Source organism: Lethenteron reissneri, unplaced genomic scaffold (assembly GCF_015708825.2).
Source record: "Lethenteron reissneri isolate LAM-NWPU_2019-01 unplaced genomic scaffold, ASM1570882v1 scaffold_1205, whole genome shotgun sequence".
Classification (NCBI taxonomy): domain Eukaryota; kingdom Metazoa; phylum Chordata; class Hyperoartia; order Petromyzontiformes; family Petromyzontidae; genus Lethenteron; species Lethenteron reissneri.
Window position 1 is genome coordinate 1 of NW_026890899.1, and position 7684 is coordinate 7684.

A 7684-nucleotide genomic window follows, 5' to 3' on the forward strand; every position below is an offset into this window, starting at 1 on the left:
GAAATTGTTTCGTTTCAATTTGGCTAAACTCCAGCTGAGAATAAAACATTATAAAGTTGGAATTTACTGTAGCAGGGTGCCCCCACATGTGGATAAGAGATTCCAGAAATAGTCCTGTGTTTACTTCTCCAGTTGACCCTTCTCTAGCCCATGGCACGGGGCACCGAGACTCCATTAAACGATGCCGATATCACAATCGGAATGAGGCTGAGGGGGGAGGGGGGGGGACAAAAAAATGTAATAATCGAGTTCTCAGATATCAGAATAATAATTCTAGTCGCTCGCTGCTCTTCTGGCCAGCTGTGCAAAAGAGTCGGAGTTCATTCCTTGTTTTTATTTTTCCCCCAACCACTGCGGCGGCTGCAGGTTTCAGCCGGTGTCTCCTCCGTCACCGCTTCGCGGTTATTAGACGCTGACCGTGCGGAAGACGTTGAAGCCGCTGTGCGCCGTGCTGGCGATGACGCCGGGGCATTGCGGGTGCCAGTGCAACTCCTTAATGTCGCTCTGGCCCTGGTGGATGAAGAGGAGCTGGGGGGGGATGGAGGCCAGCTCCCCGGTGGTGTCGCCGCCACCAGCCTCGGCGTCGCTCTCGACGCCGAGATCCCACTGCGTGAGGAGGTCGTCGGCGCCCGATGCCGCAAACACGGAGCTGTCGCCCGGGTGCCACTCGACCGATGTGATGGGGCGGTGTGCTGCTTGAAACTCGCCACGGGCTCACCCTTCTGCTCATGTGCGCATGCACGGGGGAGGGGGGGGGTGACGAGGGTGCACGTGTCACATCGCATGTTCCACGCCGCACGAGTCGTGCGTCACGCCGTGCACATCTCGCCAGAGGTGCGATACTTGAGATTTAATTCACAGAACTCTGCTAAACGATTCGGACGACAATGAAATCGGAGAACGCAGCAGACGGTGGTTGAAGACGTCACGGCGAGCAACGCGAGCTTTAGAGCAGCGAGGAGATGGATGTTGATTTGCCAGCTGTCAATGGACTAAATGTGGTCTTCATGGAAGTCATGGAGTTTTGTAATAAATCACATTCTGGGGTGCCCCAGCACTGAATTAGCCCCGGTATTTTTAGGACGCATTGTACTTCAGGTCGGTTATATTTTTTTCTGGGATGTCCATTAATCACAATTTGTTTGCAATAGAGTGCTCTCCTTTACACCGGGGCGTCCGAGCACTTCACACGCGTGATGAGCGACTTGCGTGTCATCTCAAACAATTGAAAGGACACTCCTAGCGACAGCTGTCCCTGGGGGTGCCCTGTTGCGGTAGAGGCTATCTCGGCACCTGGGATGTCAGTAGGGGGCGACGATCGCTGCTGCGCGTGCAATCCCAATGGAGTAATTTGCAGGTAACATTTCTAATTTGGCCAATTTGGATTCTAAACTTCAGCTGTGAAGCAGACAGCGCATCATAATCGCAGCAATAACCAGGGTGGGCCTGCCGGATTCCAACCGGGGGTGAAAACCTCTGCAATGAGTGGCAAACGTGCGCACCTCTGAGCGGCATCATAAGGGCCCCCCCCACCCCCCGGTACCTGGAACTGGCGCAGGTCCCAGACTTTGATGAGGGCGTCGTCTCCGCCGGAGACCAGAAAGGGCTCACGCCCGTTCCAGCCGATCACGTTCACGTCGGCGTCGTGGGCGTGCTCGGCAGTGAGCATGCACGCCTTGGCAGGGGCGGCGCGCACGTCCCAAACGCGCACCGACGCATCCGCCGAGCACGACGCAAACACCTGCACAGCGGCGGCGACGACGCAGCAGAGGGAGAGGCAAACGCGGTCAACTCGCGAAGACAAGAACGGCAAGATGCGGGCCGGACACACTGTTGTTACTGCTATCTTAGCCTCTCACATTCTCACCTGGTTACACGAAATAAACGTGACGTTTTAAGTTATTAGCAAACGAGACTGAAACAATCGCTACTTGCATTCCGACACCCGGCGCGTAAATACGAAGTGAGCGGCTGGGGGGGGGGGGGGTGGGGGAAGGTGAGGGTAGAAATCGCCAAGGCGATCGCTAATTACCGTCGCCTCGTTAGGAGACCACTGTAGGTCCTCCACGGACTTGGTATGCCCCGTGTAGGGCCTCTGGTCCACGTGCCAGCCGTCGTCCCGCGGGCTCCACAGATGGATGTTCTTCTTGCAGTCCCCGCTCAGCAGGCGGCCTGGGGGTCGGTGGGGGGGATGGCAGCGGTGAGTTAGGATCAGAGCCACACTCGTCACGGGATCGAGGATCGGCAAATCCTTGAATCGATTTGACCAGCTTTCTATACGGGCAAGCCCCAATTGGCTACACAACTTGACACTTTCTGCTTGCTTTGGATCATGTTTACGAGATTAATGTGACTGCCCGTGCCGAAGGAGAGCACTCGTGGAATTTCCCCCTCAACTGCAAAGCATTGCAAAGAAGTGAAATGGTAAGAAATGGAGGGAGCGACTGTGACCCCCTCCCCGCTATAGACAGGATGATCGATGGACAAACAGAAAAACCGTCTGAACAGAGCTAACACATTAACACCGTCAACCTTGACTGGACAGCATGAAAAGGGAAGTCAGGAAATCGAGGAACTGGTTGCGCTCCCCACTGCACAGAGCTTTTTTAGCTGGAAAGCTAAAATTATTATTTATCATTATTACACGTTTACACAGGAGAGCCTCACTAAACCTTAAGACTCTTGGGGGGGGGGGGGGCAGGGGTTTTGCCAAGTTTTGCTATCCTGATGCCCAACAAACCGGGTTAAATGAAAGCGTGACCCCGGGTGAGCGAGGGGGCAGCACTCACCGGGAACGGTGGGCGACCAGTCAAGCGCGAAGCCCTCGGCGAGGTGCCCCGAGAAGGAGAACACGGGGCTCAGCTCGTTCTGCTTCTCGCGCACGAAGCTCACGAGCGCCTGCGGAGACTCGACGGCGGCGAGCTGGGGCCGGAGGTCCCACAGCTCCACGCGGCCCTTGTCCGACCACACAGCCGCCAGCGCCACCCCACCGACACGCGACACCTGCACCACGGGCACCGGGCGCATATTTACAAACATAACACCACTGATCGATTGTTTGCCCGAGTCCCCGCTCACCCTCGCCACACAGCTCACTCGCACCGCTCGCTCTCGCCACACCGCTCACCCTGAGAGTACACCGCTCACTCACGCTGCTCACCCGCACGCGGTTGATGGCACCGTAGTGTGGCACGAGCGCCGTGTCCATCTGTGGTTTGGCGTCCTCGTCGTCGCTGTCGTCGCTGCTCTCGTCCTCCGCCGCAGTCTCCTCCCGCGGCCGCGGCCAGTGCCCAACAGGTTTGACATCTTCATCACGAGCAGCCTGGGAGCGGGACGGCCATCGCCACGGGGAACAGGTGACACTCCGTCATTGATGCTCACGCTACTGCCGGCTCAGGGGTCTCCACTGGAGGGAGCTATAGAGAGTCCCTCTAGGGGTTATTCTTTTTTTACTCTTTCATGCCGGCCAGCTATCTTGTAAGAGGTGGAAATACCCACCATTTAGCTTACCACACGTGAGCTTATGATCGACGCTGTCGTGTACTTGTGTATACTGCTGGGAGGACATGCATTAGGACAGGAGTCTGCAACCAAAATAAAAAAAACTAAATTGTAAATCGGTAAAGCTATCTCAAGAGCATGTGAACACAAGACCGTCCTTAATACATAACGTCACGAAGCAGAGTAAAATAGAATGAGTGACCTCCCACTATGCAAAGGTTGACTGTGGGCTTTGGTAGAAAGCCTTGGTTGCTGGAGCAGAGGATGTGGAGAGGAGCGGAGTGAGATATATTGGGGAGATGTAGGAGAGTGTGGGGAGAACTGCAGAGAAAGAGGCAGGTAGGGAAAAATCAATGGATCTTAAAAACGGCGAGAGCGATCTTGATATTGATCCGGGATTGGATTGTAAACTAGTGGAGGGATCGGGAGTGTTGGAATGACGTGGTCTCATTTACAGGTGTGAGGAATTGGTCAGCGGCATTTGGATCGTCTGGAGTTTGAGGCCGAGGGATTTGGGGGAAGCTGTGGATGAGAGTTGCAAACGTCCAGTGGGGGTGTGATTAAGGCACGAATGAGGATCTCAGTAGCTGCTGTGGTAAGGAAATGGCAGCTGCAACGCTCCTGCCGACCATCAGAAGGCCCAGGCACCTGTTGGCTTGCGCCGTGTCGGCCTGCGTCCCAGCCACCAGGTACATGGTCAGGGGGAAGTCTGTGCGCTGCTCGCCCAGCTCGTCGGGGATGAACGCGAAGCTGAGACACGGGGCCCCTGCGCAGAGAGAGAGAGAGAAACCACCCAACACAGTTATTGTTTTTGCCCCGACTGCGACTGCTTCATTCCTCTATTTTTAGTTTGTTTTGCTTTTGTAATGTTTGTGATCCAGGTCACACTTGCTCACGAGACTGTACTGGTCTTGAGTTCTCTCTACCTGGTTAAGACAGAATAAACTTGAAAATTGAACTATATTATCGCGATCATAAGATTCACTTCACCCCCCCCCCCTGCATTTTCAAGGAAAAGTTGGTGCACAAATAAGCAGACAATTCACCCCTTTCCATATCCATACCGGTAAACCCCTTATCTGTGCCTACTTTTTAAATCCTTTATATTAAGTTCACTTGCTTGCTTGCTTGCGCGCTTACGACCGTGCAAATCTTTAGGTCGTTTTTTAACCCACTTCCCGTGATCCAATCGAGCTGACATTTTGCACACAGACTCGTGCGTGACAATTTATTTTCGTGAAAAAAGATTTTGCTAAATTTTCCACTTTTTAGGAAAAAATAATTTTCATATTTAATTTAAAATACCAATGTGATAAAAATGAAACTCTTACTCAAGAAAAACAGAAATGAGTAATAAAATAAAACCGATGCCACGCATATAAAGGATGTATAGTGAAAAACTTTGTTTTTACGGGTTAATTTTTTTACAGAATAATTCAGACCTTATTGGTCACTCAGTGCCCTTATAAATCTCAAAGTTCATCCTACAAAGTCCTATCACATGGGAGAAACACAAATGAAAAAAAAACATGTTTTTTGCCCATATCGAAACGGCTGTACGCCGTATGGACCTGAAAACTCAATTTTCCTGTACAAGAATACGGGTAAGCCGTATGGGTTGACAGTTATGCATATCTATCCCTCCTCATGAAAAGAAAATAATGTTTAAACATTCCTTCCGAAAGTGCATTACTTCAGTAGCATTGTTAAGAAACAGGTATGGGAAGAAAGATGCCCATTGTATAATTCGGTAGGTGTGTGTATCACCAGATTTGTACGAGCTCATTAGCACCGGACACAAGCTTAGGGTGGTGCGTCTTAGTTTTCAAAACGTCCTATCAGCCGGTGGACAATAAGTCATCATTGGCACGGAGACACCGAGAAAAATTGTCCACTTTTTCCTTACAACCTCCCTTTACCCATACAAGATAAAAATCCCCCGTAAAGCCTCATCAGATTTTTGGGGCAAGTGCTGTTAAGGCCGACATGGCAAGTGCTGTTAAGGCCAGCACCACGCCCGACCGCCTTTGTCTCCCCAGTGGCGATATTTTACACACCGCACGAGTATTCATTTGAAGCCGAGTCGATCTAGGGAAAGCCCATGCGCAGTTCAAAAAATCGTCACTCGTGTTGGCTGCGCGCACGATACCACTGCGCCACCGCTCCCCATACATACATATTTAAACAGGTAAAAGTGCAGCCCTACAATATCTTGCTCACTTTACTGCTGATGTCAGGGCCTCCACGTTTTAATTCTACGGAGTATTTGGCCTACTTTCCCACACTAAAGTCCAACTTTTATTTTGTGAAAGTTTTTTTTTATAGTGGGCCCTGCCTGATTTCTGCATCACCGCTCAGCACCGCGGCCGGAGTTCAGTTTCCCTGAGACAACACGGAGTGGGCCACGCGTTCTGCAGACCCGGCTCGCAGAGTTGAGGGGGGGGGGGGTCACCGAATCTGACCCTTCCCAACCCTACCTGACCCTACCCTGTCAGCCTAACTCTCCCCACAGTCACCCTACTATAGCCCTAACCCTACCCCTGTCCCGTACCCATACCGGTCTGCGCCTGGTGGTACATGTGGTAAGCAGAGTCGTCGCGCACCAACTCCTCGCCCGCCGAGAGCGGCTGCCCGGGCAGGTACACCCGGGGCTGCGACCCCGCTACCCTCTGCCATCTCCTCCTCGCCCTCTTCTTCCTCCTCTTCCTCGCCCGACATCTCCTCCTCCTCCTCCTCCTCCACCATCCTCCACGTGTTCCCTGCCCGGCGCGGACATCTTGCCTCGGACTCGCCACACGTGACCAGAAGTGACGTCAGTACTTGGGGGGGGGGGGGCGTGGTTTACTGCTATCGGCCACGTGGCCGTCTTCCTGAATCGGAAGTATTTTTTTTTGCTTCCGAAGAATCATCGGAAGATTTGCTTCTTGGATCGGAAGAAATCTACTGGAATAGAGACGAAGTCTTCTCGAATCGGAAGTTTTACTTCTCAAAACGGAATCTTGCCTTGCGCCTGTCAGTCACAGAGTATGGAATCTTGTCACTTTAATAGGGAAGATGTGTTCTATAAACAGAATACGTCTTAAATTTTGATGTAAAGCTTTCGTGACTGCAGGGATTCATATTCTTGGTTCTTTCGGTAAATTCACGTAGAAGGGAAACGATAAAAAAAAATAATGTATCACGTAGAAGGGAAACAAAATAAAAAAATATTTTTATTTAAATTTTTTATTTTATTGTTTCCCTTCTACGTGACTTTACCGAAAGAACCAAGAATAAGAATACGTCTTCTAGAATCGTAACGCTTCCGTAAACAGGGAAGACGTCTTCCGGAAGAGGAAGACTTTGCTCGTGGAGCCCAAACGAAATCTCTCGGCGACAGGCAACTCGTAAACTGCGCGCGACCCAAACCCGTTCGCGTGCTTGTGTTGGGAGAATATAATCTGTCAGTCACGCCACGTAATAGAGAGTCAAAAACGAAGCCATCAGCCAACACACTTGGCTTGTGGGAGTGCACGACGTGTACGATACACACGTACGCGATGAACAAATCCACCTGTACATTGTTGTAATACACACACCTATGCTCCCCTGCCTTCAAATGTGCAATTGCCAGCGTGGGAAGTATGGTCAAATCAACCCCCTGTGGCGTAATCAAGCCCTCACGTGCAGCAGTCAACCGGCGGAGATGGCGCGTGCTGCGTTATGTTAACGAGTGGCCTTGAGCCCTGGTGTCATGATGTCATTTATTGGTAATAAAGATTTTTAAAAAATGATTTATGTTCTCTGTATAAACAAAAATAAGCTTTTACAACCGAAATATAAAGTTCATTTTCGTTCGTCATGGAAAAAAATGTGGGGGGGTTTAAAAAAAAAAAATTAATGTGTAATTACACAAACCTGTTTGCGTTGGCAGGGTACATGAATAATTAGTGATGTGATGATGAGTAATTAAAACTCCACCTTTTTTACTGTGTGTGTTTGTATGAGCCTGAGAGGAGAATATAATAGTCGACGTTTCGGGCAATGGCTCTCCTTCATAGCACATGGATTGGGCCAAAAGAGATGGTAAGAGTGGAGAAACGGAACTTGTTTACCGCGTGAGCTGATGAGAAATTATAAAAAGCTGTTTCCCGATAAATAGCACTTCATTTTGCATCTGAAGTTATCTCAAACAATAATTATT

General features: G+C 50.7%; 1 pseudogene; it reads right to left on the bottom strand.

Moving 5' to 3' along the window:
- Positions 1-362: 362 nt before the first annotated feature.
- On the bottom strand, positions 363-6634 carry LOC133361710 (glutamate-rich WD repeat-containing protein 1-like; annotated as a pseudogene).
- Positions 6635-7684: the final 1050 nt, after the last annotated feature.